Source organism: Protopterus annectens, chromosome 11.part0, assembly GCF_019279795.1.
Source record: "Protopterus annectens isolate FY-2018-M chromosome 11.part0, PAN1.0, whole genome shotgun sequence".
NCBI classification, from domain to species: domain Eukaryota; kingdom Metazoa; phylum Chordata; order Ceratodontiformes; family Protopteridae; genus Protopterus; species Protopterus annectens.
In genome coordinates this window covers 431,935,583-431,948,492 of record NC_056745.1, presented here as the reverse complement: position 1 = coordinate 431,948,492, position 12,910 = coordinate 431,935,583, and the positions used below count along the sequence as shown (strand labels likewise).

The 12,910-nt window shown below is 38.4% G+C and overlaps 3 non-coding genes and 2 pseudogenes across 3 annotated transcripts; all 5 read right to left on the bottom strand.

Annotated features, from left to right (window-relative positions):
- Positions 1 to 6,442: 6,442 nt before the first annotated feature.
- On the bottom strand, positions 6,443 to 6,589 carry LOC122816002 (annotated as a pseudogene).
- Positions 6,590 to 6,846: 257 nt separating this feature from the next.
- On the bottom strand, positions 6,847 to 7,008 carry LOC122816060. Its single transcript, XR_006367060.1, has one exon. It is a non-coding gene; the product is annotated as a U1 spliceosomal RNA (small nuclear RNA).
- A 1,560-nt stretch (positions 7,009 to 8,568) lies between these two features.
- On the bottom strand, positions 8,569 to 8,732 carry LOC122816000. Its single transcript, XR_006367024.1, has one exon. It is a non-coding gene; the product is annotated as a U1 spliceosomal RNA (small nuclear RNA).
- A 2,507-nt stretch (positions 8,733 to 11,239) lies between these two features.
- LOC122816059 lies at positions 11,240 to 11,403 on the bottom strand. The gene has a single exon (XR_006367059.1). It is a non-coding gene; the product is annotated as a U1 spliceosomal RNA (small nuclear RNA).
- A 1,099-nt stretch (positions 11,404 to 12,502) lies between these two features.
- LOC122816003 lies at positions 12,503 to 12,646 on the bottom strand (annotated as a pseudogene).
- Positions 12,647 to 12,910: the final 264 nt, after the last annotated feature.

Sequence of the window (12,910 nt, the reverse complement as noted above, 5' to 3'; positions counted from 1 at the left end):
GGGAAGCATGGCAACCAAAAGTCAGATGACCAGATGCATGTGAAGTCATTCTGTAATCCTTCACTAAAAATAATGTTTAATACTTGGTGAAACTGAAGTCTCACACTACTCTGTTTTCTAACCTGTCAAAGAGCAATCTCTCACCTACTTCATCTTGCCTTGCTCTAGTATGCAACCAGGGAATAATAATTATTTAGATCAGTCAGGAAATATATAGTGATATGGGAACCTGTCCACCTGTATTATTTTTAATATTTCCTGTGATTGAAAATGTTGTGTTTAATGTAAATAAGTATTTGGAATTTTCAGGTTATTTTATTATTTATTATTAAATATATTTAAACTTTTCATTGTGGCTGGTCCTTTCACTCTAAATTGGCCCTAGGTGTGAGTGTGTGCATGTGTGTGCCTTCTACGGAAGGTTGGGTGCCGGGCTGGCAACTTGACACCGTAAAACTCCACTGCCAATCATGAGCAGGCAGGTGATCCACTGTGGCGACCCCTAACCAGGAAAAAGCTGAAAGAAGAAGAAGATTGTGGCTGGTCCTTTAGAGAATATTTTAACATTTGAGAGCACTTATATCTATTGGTGACACTGTGGCCATGCCTTAAAGTCTGGATATTTGGTCAACGTTACCATTAGTATAAATATTAATTTCACTCAGTATAATTGGGTACCCTTGCAAGATCCTTAGAGTAGCTGACTTTATGGGTGTCTAGTGGCAGTGTAACTACCTTATAATCTGGGCAGAAGAGAGCATAGCTAGTAAATTTGTCCCAGCCTTTCCCAGGTGTGTGTGTGTGTGTGTGTGTGTGTGTGTGTGTGTGTGTGTGTGTGTGTGTGTGTGTGTGTGTGTGTGTGTGTGTGTGTCAGCTGCTTGGAGCAGGGACACAAAGCACTGGTTCCATGGAGAGGGAGCTGGAGGACTTGGCTTAGACACTCAGCTGAGGACTCAATCCTACACTTGTGACAGTGGGGAGTCATATTGGTGATCTGGGGAGAGAGAGAGAGAGAGAGAGAGATAGAGTGGACCCAGCCCCCAGACTGACTGCGTTCCCAGAGTGGGGATGTCACAATGAATACAAACTCTGAGATCACACAAATTAAGAGAAGAGAGCTAGAGAACATGACGATAAACCAATATTGCACTTCTTGCTCTTTGTCATGTTCAGCTACCATGACAGCATGCTGATGATCTTTCAGGTTTGATGCTTTAAGTTTCAATTAACTGGTCAGCGAAAAACAATAGGGCTCACCACTTTAATGTGTAACATAGCTGAGTGTCACAGATTGTGGTAGTGTTGGAATTTCAGTTTTTCATCATCCACCTAGAAGATTTTCCACCCTTTCTTTCATGTGTGTTAGTCATCTCTGTGCTACAGTGCATAAACAGACCATGAAAGCATTGCATAATAATTTCCCTGTTCACCACTTCCATCCTGTTGAAGAAATATCTGATGTGGCACGTACCATTTTAAGTAGAAGCTGAAAATGAGTATATACTACTACATTAGAGAGAAAAATCTCACAATCCTATTCCCTTTGGCAGTCCCACTACCACCATCATCATGACAAAGCAATTTTACTGAGTTATTGGACCAGGTCTTTAGTTAATACTATTACAAGAAATGTGATCCTAGCTTATGTGCAGACCTGGTTGCAGACTTTCAGTATATGGGATTTCCTTGCAAGGCATTACTTGTAAGCCAGAGTGGAAGACCACTCTGCACCTGTCTGTTTTGTGGAGTTTTGTGACTGTATGCATTGGTGCATGCATATGTGTGTGTGTGTGTGTGTGTGTGTGTGTGTGTGTGTCTGTGTGTTTGTGTCTGTGCATTCGTGTGTCTATGTCTGTGTGTCTGTGTTTTTACTTTCTCTGGAATTCTTTCCTTATTGTTATCCTTAGAAATTTCATAGTTGCCCATCTGAAGATTAACTTTACAAAGACTGTTCAGGTAAGGTAGACTGTCCAAAATGGCATTTCCACAGTGACACTGCAACCCCATCCCAGGGGGGCATAACTGTGGCTTTCATAATATATAAACCTGGAATACGACAGGTTGTCCTTTGCTTAGAGGTGTAGGACCCCCTGGGTTATCTGAGCAGCATTTCTGAAGTTTCTCTCCACAGAACCAAAATGTATGCCTTTCTGTAATGCACATATCCAAACTTTTGAATGTGTCTATCTATACATCTCTAAAGCTCACTTAGAGCTACTTCCTTTTGCAGCTTGCATTTCCAAAAAACAGTCATAGTTTTTCACTGTATTAGGTTACTGTGAAAAAGAGGTGAGATTGTTCAGTCTCATAAATATAACTGTATATCCTCCTCTGTGATGGAGATGAGTATGCTGCTGTTAGACTTCTGCCTACTGTAAGGTACAGGGCACATCAGCAGAACTGACAGAGAAATTAGAGCACTTCTTTGGGGTGTAGAATGTGAACCCTGATGACAGACACTAGGTTCCAGCTCCATGAAAACCATCCTGTGGTGTGGATTTGAATAACAGTGCTGCAAGTGGGGTCAGTCCATATATGTCGTACAAAGGAGTGGATCAAATGTAACTGGGGGATGGTGTTCCAAGCAGCAAATTTTAACCTTTGTATTGTTCCATCACGACAGGATGTAGATTTTCCCTAACCCTCATAATTTAAAGCCCCTATCAGGTTTTCCATTAGCCAGCATCTGCCTTCTCTTGCATCCCCAGGACCCTTTTCAGCGCTTTATCTCAAATGAGGATATTTGTGTTGACCTACTCTATGTCCTAGTTGAAGACCTATCATTCAACAAATGGTAAATGCATGAACGTGATTTCCCTGATGTTAACTATCTGAATCTGTAAGTCCCAGAATCATTTTATATTTATTACTTTTTACTGCAAAATCACAATTGTTTCAGCATTTTTTACCCCTGCTGAGTGTTTCTATTTTACTTGTAGTTGCGTGATCATGGAGTTAGTAATACATATAAAAAGGAATGGTGTTGGGGCCTGGTCTCCTCTAAAGAATGCTTTGTAAGTAATGTAACTTGCAATTTCAATGAGTTTGCTTTGCAATTAATTATATGTCTTGCAGTTTGTTATTCGAAGGGTATGTTTCAGGTTCCTGTTCTGGATCAGTGTCCAGCTAGCAAAATGCCAAGGAAGAGGGTGCCCAACATTAAGCACTCAGTGCCTCAGATGGATAACTATGACATTTCTGAGGATATGGATAAGGAAGGAGCTGTATTTTTCCCTCTGCCATTTGTAAATGACTCTACATTTGTCGAGGTTTTCAAACTGATGCACAAGTAAATGGAGGGTGTAGCCCTCATATGCTGTTCTCTCCCCACAGATAAAAACTAAAACAAACGTTATTTGACAGAATGCCCTTTTAGATTGTTCTGCCTGGAGTGGACACCCCTAGGGTCTCAGCCAGAGTGGGAACACTTGAATATCCTTGCCTTTGTTTTCTGAAAACCAGACAGAATATTAAGAACCCTTGAAGATAGGGCAGTCTGAGCAGATATACACAACACAGATGTTACTGCATCATTCATAACTCTAATCAGAAATTGCACATCTCAGACATCAACCTTCAAATGACAAGACAGAGGTTAGGAGCCTAGGCAGAGAAGGAAGGTAAATAATCACATTTTCCATATTATCTTTGAGGGCATGAATTATTTGACTCAAACTCTTACATTTTTTGAGAGATTTCTTAGACAAATTATTATAATCTGTCAATGGCATGCTTGACAGTGTGCGTAAAGTCTGTTGGTTTTGTTCTGAAGCAAGTCTGAGTAACAAATCTTTGGAGCTGCACATAAACTCCTTACCATATACAATATCATAAAAATTAGCTTTTGGTACAAAAATCTACTGTTTTTGCATTTTATTTTGTTCATAATGATGTCCCCCTGAAATTTTCTTGGAGCTGAAAACTCTTGTCACAACATCATGAATTGTTTAGCTATCAATGCATCACTACCTAAATGAATGAACTGGTTACACATTAGCAGGAGTTTCTTCTTAGAAAGGCAAGTTGTGAACTAGATCTTGCAGGAATACCCGGCACTGAAAATTAACAAATGTGACGATGTAGAAGCAAAACCACAATGTAAGAAAGAAGCTGTTCTTATATATATATATATATATATATATATATATATATATTTTTTTTTTTTTTTTTTTAATTTTGCTTTTGCTTTTGTAGAATGTTTTGGAGATTCCATCACCTACTATGACATCATTTTATGAGTGTGGTTCTAGAGAAACAACTGAGAAAGCTTTCCAGCAGTGGATCTAAACTCAAAGATTACAATGTAACCCTTTTTCAACATATCTTGCCAGTTTAACATCAGGAGAATAAAAGGAAATGAAATTGATTCTTTAATATCATTAATACAATTAGAAGTGGGATTAATTGTTAAAGAAAAAATTTTCAGAACATAAGAAATAAAGACAGAATCAATGCTCAAGCTTTCACTGTTTCCAAAGATGGATCATTCATTGTCCAGGTAGCACGCAAGGTATCCAGGTGACATACAGATGTATCAGTGTGAGTATCAAGGTATGGTGTGACCACTGGTCTTTTTTTTGGCTTTACTTAGTTCCCTTTGTCAAGGACGTCGAAGCACCATTCATGGATTCTTCTTCTTTAAGGAGATGCCTGCTGTTTAGAAAATAAATTGCTGACTCAGTAATACCTGTAACCAAAACCCTTTTTTCTGTAAAGTTCCTCCATAACAAACCTTTACTTTGTCATAGGAAAGCCAAAGACAACCCTTCATATGCTGTAAGATATGCGATCCACAGCAAATTTCACGACACAGGCACCAACAGCCTTCATCTGTTGATTCAGATCAAGAATATTGCTCCATTGAATATAAACTGGCAATGTCACTGTGCACCTTACTAGGAGAGAGACCAGTATGGACCTGACCTGGTGAAGAAAAATGTAAAAAGAAAATGGCTTTTAACATGGAAACCTAATAGTTGCATAGGTGGAAACTTGCTGAACACAGGAAGGAAAGTAAGAATAAAGGACTGTGGGTCGTGTTTGTGAAAGAAAGAATGGAAGGAATAAAGGAAGAGAGAGAGAAGAAGGAAGGAAAAAGGGGTATGTGTCCTGCGTCAAGAGAAAATGACAGAAAAGAAGTGCATTTTCACAAAAAAGTAAGCGTAGAAGCAAGGGTAAATGATTAGCTGGTGCTGAATTAAAGGTTGTGGAATTGTATGTAGACTTCTGGTTGGAGATGCTGATTTGTGATATAGGTACACTAGTTTCATCTGTTTTTTTTTTTGAGAGTTAAGTTCAGGGAAAACAACAACAGGTCATATTTCAGATTGGTAACATGTGATACTTCATATTGGAGGTGGTCTTCCAGCATTATTTTTGTCGGCTGTCTGTTCATCTGTGTTTAAGATATAGTTATTGTGCACCTTATCGGGAGAGGGATAGGTCATTTTGGATAGGTAAGGTCTGCAGCGGCAAAGAAAAATGTAAAAACAAAATGCCTTTAATACGAAAACCTAATAGCTATACAGGTGGAAACATGCTGAGTGTGAGAAAGAGTGAATGAAGAAAGAAAGAAAGAAAGAACAAAGGACTGTGGGTGCTGTCTGTGAGAAGAAAAGAAAAAAGAAAGGAGATAAAGAAAGAAAGAAAAGAAGTGAAGGGAAAGGCATGGGTGGCCTTTTCAATAGAGAAACTCAGAAAAGAAGTTCCTTTGGAGAAAAAAGTAAGTGTAGAAGTAAGGGGTAAGCTTTTGGCTGCTGCTGAATTAGGAGCATACCCCGCAACTGTCCAGATTTTCACAGAATCTCTGGATTTTTCCTAATATTTTTAATCTGGTCCTCATAACATTTGTATTTTTTCTGGCAAATCACTGAGGACTAAAATCACTAAGTCATACCTCTCAACCTGTTAGTACAAGAAATCTGGACAAAGGAACAAAAATTGGGCGAGATTTTAAATACTGCTTTTAAAAACATGTAAAGTTGTAAGAATGACAGGATTTTTGTTAGTATACATTTTCTGAAAGATAAGTCTGAAACTCAAATGTATGTCATTCAGTCACTTCAATCCTTAGATAATTGCCAGAAAAACACCAATTTTATGAGGAGTAGACCAAAAATATGAGGCAAAAATCTGGACAGTTGAGAGATATGCACTAACTAATGACATACATTTCAGTTTCAGACCGCATATCTTTCAGAAAAATACATACAACACACATCTTATTATTCTAGTAATTTTGTTTATAAAAACAATATTTAAAATATGCATCTTTGTCCCACTATTATTTTAGGCTTTGTTCAGATTTCTTGTTCTAATAGGTTGAGAGGTCTGATTAGGAGCTTGTGAAACTATATGTAGAATATGGGTTGGTGATACTGAGTTGTGATATTATAAGCACAATAGAGTATCAGACACAACTATGTTGTTTGGTAGTTAAATTCAGGGAACAGTGCAAACACAGTCCCCCAGTACCATAAATTATGCAGTTAAATTTACCACATTTGGGGAATCATCTCCCGAAAACTCAATAGTTAAATAAGTGGAAATGTGCTGAGAGCTAGAAAGAAGAAAGCACTGCAAGAAATAAAGAAACCGAAAGAGGCAAAGGTAGAAGGAAAGGAAAAAAATGAAGATGAAAGGAATGAATGGCCGGTTTTGAGAGAGGAAGACAGAAAAGGAGTGCATTTAGAGAAAAACTGTAGGTGTAGCAGTAAGGGTAAATGATTGGCTCTTGCTGAGTTAAGAGCTCAAGTTAATCTATGCAAAACATTGGTTGAAGATGCAAAGTTGTGATATCGGCACAGCTGAATAAAGGAAACAAATCAGATTTTTGTTAGTTGAGTTTGGGAATCAGCACAAATGCAGTCTCTCACTATCAAAAACTATGCAATTGAATTTCCCACATTTAAGGAAATTGCAGGGATCAATTCAACTGAAATGCAAAGGCAGAGCTTCACCCTAGAGAAGCATCTTCTTCATTGTGGCATTCCCCTAATAGATAAATAAGCTTTTGTTTGCAGAGACCACACAGTTCCAGTCTTGTAAAGCTCCTTTCCTGGATAGAAAGTTGTTTTTGCAATGATGAATGTGGATAATAGCAAGCCCGTCTTTGAATGTAAATATTGGTTCAGTATCATTATTGGGAGCAGCAAAAAGCCTAAGGAGAGTTCACCGACAGCAGAAGTATCCTGTAAGGTTTTGCCTTCATAAATTTTATATTATGTTTTGACTTGTCTCTTTTCTGTTAGGAGAGAGTGAGAGAGTGAGAGAGAGAGAGAGAGAGAGAGAGAGAGAGAGAGAGAGAGACAGAGAGAGGCTAGTGTTTTTAAAATTTTGATTGCTTTTGAGTAACCTAAGAAAAGAAAGCTAGAAAGAAGATGCCATCTTTTCCTGGTTCTTTAAAAAATTGTTGAAAAGCATGCTTTTCAGTACATAGGATCCTTAAGCAGCTAGGATGCTCTGCTCAGCAACACTTCCCAGATATACAGACAGCATATGAAACCAAAACAACACCTCTGCTTTATTGAAATAGTATCCTTGGTTGCCATATTGACAAACCAATGTACTAAATGAAATATGTGAATGTCAAAGCCACATTGGCAGGCCAAGGTCATATTTGAGATGGGTAACAACTGACACTTCTTAGGGGGGGGGGTGGTCTGCCAGCAGTATTCTAGTGAGGTGGGTGTGCATGTGCAAATAAGATATAGTCATCCTGCACGTTACTGGGAGAGGTATAGGTCATTTGGGATAGGTAAAGATTGCCACAGTAAAGAAAAAAATGTAAAAAGGAAACACCTTTAAAAAAAAACCTAATATCTGTAAATTGGTCTCTGTAAATAGTCTGTTTGTAATATGTAATGCTGGTATTATGTAATGCTGTATCTGTTTACCCTTGGAGCTTTTCTCCCCGGGCCTCCGCTGAAAATGGACATGCATCCAGTCGGACTATCTCGGTCAACAAATGTAAAATAAACAAATAAATAAATAAATCTGCATTGGTGGAAATGTGCTGAGGGTGGGAAAGAATGATGAAAGTAATATGGGTGCTGTCTGCGAGAAAGAAGGAAAGAACAGAAAGGAAGGAAAGAAAAACAAAAGAAAGAAAGAAAAATGAATGCATAGCCATTTGTGACAGAGAGACAGAGGCAGAGAAAAGAACAACTGCATTTAGAAAACAATGTAAGTGTAGCAGTAATGATAAATTGTTGGCTCTTAATGAGTTAAGAGTTTAAGGAAATGTATTTAAAATACTGGCTGGTGGTGCTGCGGTAGCGTTGTCACCTCACAGTTAGACGTTGCCCGTTCGATTCTCAGTTAGAGCGTCTTCTGTGTGGCGACATGCATGAACGGGCGTTCCTTCGTTGAAGGTTGTGCGTTAGGCCCAGCAAGCCAGCATGTAAAACTCTACTGCCAATCATTACCGGACCGGAGTTCCGCTGTGGCGACCCCTAACCGGGAAAAGCCAAAAGACACAAACAATTTAAAATATTGGCTGCAGATGCTAAGCTGTGATATACACACAGCTGAATAAAGGAAACAATTCTGTTTTTTATTAGTTAAAGTCTGGAAACAGCTCAGTGCAGTCTCCCACTATCAAAAACTATGGATTTGAGTTTCTCACATTTAAAGAAATCTGAGGGATAAACTCAATTGAAATTAAAAAGGCAGAGATTCACCTTAAAGAAACCACTTTCTTCATCATAGCATTTCCTCTAACAGATAAATAAACCTGAAGGTGCAGAGATGGAGTAGCTCCAGTGTTGTAAATATCATTTCCTGAATGAAGAGTTGTTTTTGAAATACTGTATGTCATCAGTAGCAAACCTGGGTTTGAACGCAAATATCATCTCTGTATCTTCATTGGGACAACAAGAAAATGTCTGAGAAAAGTGCAGCATCTGTGTTAATATCATATAAGGTTTTGCCCATGAAACTTTAGCATTAGGTTTTTATTTGTCTCCTTTCTGTTAGAAGAGAAAGACTACTGTTTCAAAATGTGGCATGCTTTTTAGTCACCTGATTTAATTATAAGTAAGCTAGTGAAAAGCTACAATCTTTTCCTTCCATCTTTAAAAAAATAGACAACAAGCATGCATTCCTCTTCATGGAATGCTTGAGTAGCAAGGATACTCTGCTCAGCAGCTCATTCCAGTGATACAGACACCATTTGAACACAAAGAGTCCCTATAAGTTGTTGAAGGAGTACCCTCAGTTGCCGTAATGACATTCCAATACCCCAAATGAACTACATGACTGGCGTAGCCAAGCTTGCACACATTGGTAAGTTGAGGTTATACTTGAGGCTGGTAACACCTGATGCTTCTTAGTGGAGGAGTGGTCTGCTAGCAGTATTCAGGAGACGTTGGAGTGCATGCGCATGCATGATACAGTCGCTTTGCACCTTACAAGGAGAGGGATAGGTCATTTTGCATAGGTAACGTTTGGCTGCAGTGAATAAAAACGTGAAAAGGAAATGCCTTTCACATGAAAACCTAATAGCTGCATTGGTGGATACATGCAGTGTGAGAAAGAAAAAAGAAAGGACTGTCAATCCTGGAAAGGAAGTAAGGAAAGAAGAAAAAAGAAAGAGAAAAAAAGAAGGAAGAGGAAGGAAAGCATGGCCTGTTTTGAGAGACAAGAAAGATAGAAAAGACATGCATTTGGAAAAAAAGGTAACTGGTGTAGGTAAAGGTAAATGATTGGCTGTTGCTGAGTTAATCGCTTACGGAATTGTATGTATAATACTGGTTAGAAGTACTGGCTTGCAACTTAAGCAAGCTGACAAAAAAAGAAGCAGATCTGTTCTTTTGTTAGTTTAAATGTACCATAAATAATCTGGGGAAATCACAGGGGTCAACTAACCAAAGCACGCAATGGAATAGCCTCAATATGGGGAAACCACTTTCTTGATCATATTTGCTCTTCCAGCAAAGTATGCCTTAGGTTGCCGAGAACTAGAAGCTCCAGTGTTGTAAATCTCATTATCTTGATGTTCCATTGTTTTTGCAAAGGTGTATGTGGTTACTAGCAACTGGGGTTTGAATGCAAATAACTGCTCAGTATCCTTATTGGGGTAACAAGAAAATGTCTCAGGAAAGACTGGTGTCTGCAGTAATATCCTATAAGACTTTGTCCACAGAAACTTTGCTCTGTGTTGTGAGTTGCCTCCTTTCTGTTAGATGAGAGAGACTAGTGTTTTCAAAATGTAGAGTGCTTTTTAGTAACCTGATGTAACTATAAGTAAGCTAGTAACAAGCTACATTCTTTTCTTGCGTCTTTAAAAAAATAAACAAAAAAAAACATGATTTCCTGTTCATGGAGTCCTTGAACAGCAAGGATGCTCTGCTCAGTGTCTCTTCCCAGACATACAGGCAGCATGTGAATACAAAGGAGCCCCTCTAAGTTGTTGAAAGAGTGCCCCCAGTTGCCATTATGACATTCTGATACCCCAAATGAAATATGACATACCTCTCAGCTGTACAGATTTTCACAGAATGTCCAGATTTTTGCCTCATATTTTTTTGTCCATTTTTCATAAAATTTTGGTTTCCTGGCAAATTAGTGGCAAATCATTAAAGATCAAAATTTAAAAAATAATGACAGATATTTGAGACTCAGACATCATACCATTCAGAAAATTCACACTAATGTAAAACCTGATATTCTATCTACTTTCTAAGTTTGTAAGAGTAATATTTAAAAATTGTCCCTATTTTTGGGCCTTTGTCCCACTTTTATGTATGGCTTTGTCCAGATTTCTTGCTCTAAGATGTTGAGAGGTATGCGTGACTGACAGAGCCACAGAGCCAACTTTATACACTTTGGTAGGCTGAGGTCATATTTGAGGCTGGTAACAACTGATGATTCTTAGCATGAGATGATCTGTCAGCACTAATCTAGTTAGGTGGGTGTGCATGCACTTGTATGATATAGTCATTTTGCCCCATGTTAGGGGAGGGATACAGCTTTTGGGGTCTATATCAGAAGACTGAAAAATCATAACCACGAACGCTGACAACATTGAAAAAATAAGGAAGGAATGAATGAACTGTTTCAAGAAAGAAAGAGAAAAAAGAAATGCATTTGGAGAGAAAAAAGTTAAGTGCTGTAGGTAAGGGTAAATGATTGACTATGGCTGAGTTAGGAGCTTGTGGAATTGTATGTACATTTATTGACTAGAAATACTAGCCTGTGAGGTAGATAAACTAAATAAAACACAGTTAATTTAAATTCAGGGGACCAAGCAAATGCAGTAACCCACTACCATAAATTAGGCGATTGAGTTTTCCACATTTGGGGAAATCACTTGCATCACTCCAACAAAAGTGTACAGAGGCAGAACTTTAACCTGGTGAAACTACATTCTTGAACATGATATTCCTCCTACCAGGTAAGCATGCCTTATCTTGCTGAGAACCAGCAGCTCTAGTGTTAAAAATCTCATCAACTGGGTGAAGAGTTTTTTTGCAATGGCATACAGTATGTGGTTAGTAGCAAACCTGAGTTTGAATGTAAGTATTGGCTCTGTATCCTTACTGGGACAACAAAAAAAATTCTACAGAAAATTTGGTTCTGCAGTAATATCCTGTAATGCTTTAACCACACAAATTTTGCATTAGGTGTTGACGTGTGTTTTCAAAATGTGGAGTTCTTTTGAGTAACCTGATATAATTATAAGCAAGCTAGTAAGAAGGTACAATCTTTTCCTGCATCTTTAAAAAAATGGATGAAAAATATTCTTTTCTGTTCATGGAATACTTCAGCAACTAAAATACTATTCTCAGCAGCTCTTCAAAGACATACAGACACCTTTAGAACACAAAAGAGCCCTTTTAAGTTGTTAAAAGTGTGCCCCCGGTTGCTGTAATGTTATTCTAATACCTCAAATGAAATACATGACTGACGGTACTGAATTTGAACACATTGGTAGGCCAAGGTCTTATTTAAGGGTAGTAATGTGTGATGCTTATTAGTGGGGGATAGTCTGCCAGCACTAATCTAGTGAGGTGGACGTGCACATGCACGTGCGATACAGTCATTTTTGCACCTTACTAGTGAGGGACAGATCATTTGGCACAGGTAAGGTTTCGCTGCAGTGAAGAAAAATGTAAAAAAGAAACTAGCTTTCACATAAAAACTTAATAAGTGCACTAGTGGAAACATTGAGTCCAGGAAAGAAAGAAAGATAGAAGAAAGGATGGTTGATCCTGTCTGCGAGAAAGAAAGAAAGCATGAGGGGTAAAGAAAGGAAGTTAAGGAAAGAAAAAGACGAAAGAATAGATGGAAGGAAGGAAATAAGGAATGCACTGTTTCAAGGGGGAAAAAAAGAAAAGTAGCACATTTGGAGGAAAAGGTAAGCGTTGTAAGTCAGGGTAAATGATTGGATGTTGTTGAGTTAGGAGCTTGTGAAACTATGAAAATATCGGTCGGAAATACTGGCCTGTGAGATAGGTAAACTAAGAAAAACACATCTGTTTTTTTTTGTCAGTTTAAGTTCAGAGAACTAAGCAAATGCAGTTACCCACTACCATCAATTAGGATATCGAGTTTCCCACATTTGGGCTACAAAGGGTATAAAGGCAAACCTTTACCTGGGTAAAACCACTTTCTTGAACATGACATTCCCCTATTAGGTAAGCATGCCTTACCTTGCAGAGAGCCAACAGCTTTAGTGTTAAAAATCTCATTACCTAGGTGGAGAGTTGTTTTTGCAATGGTGTATGTGTTATTCCGAACAGAACCAAGATGCAATCCTCCATAAAAAGGAAGCCAGTCTGGTAGCCCCCTGCCATAAACAAACTCTACAACAGAAGGAAGAAACTGTTGCAAAAGAGAGGAAAATCCCACGAGTGGAGGAGCTCCCTGGGCAGCCTCAGTAAGAAGCTAAGATCCCTTATAAGATCCT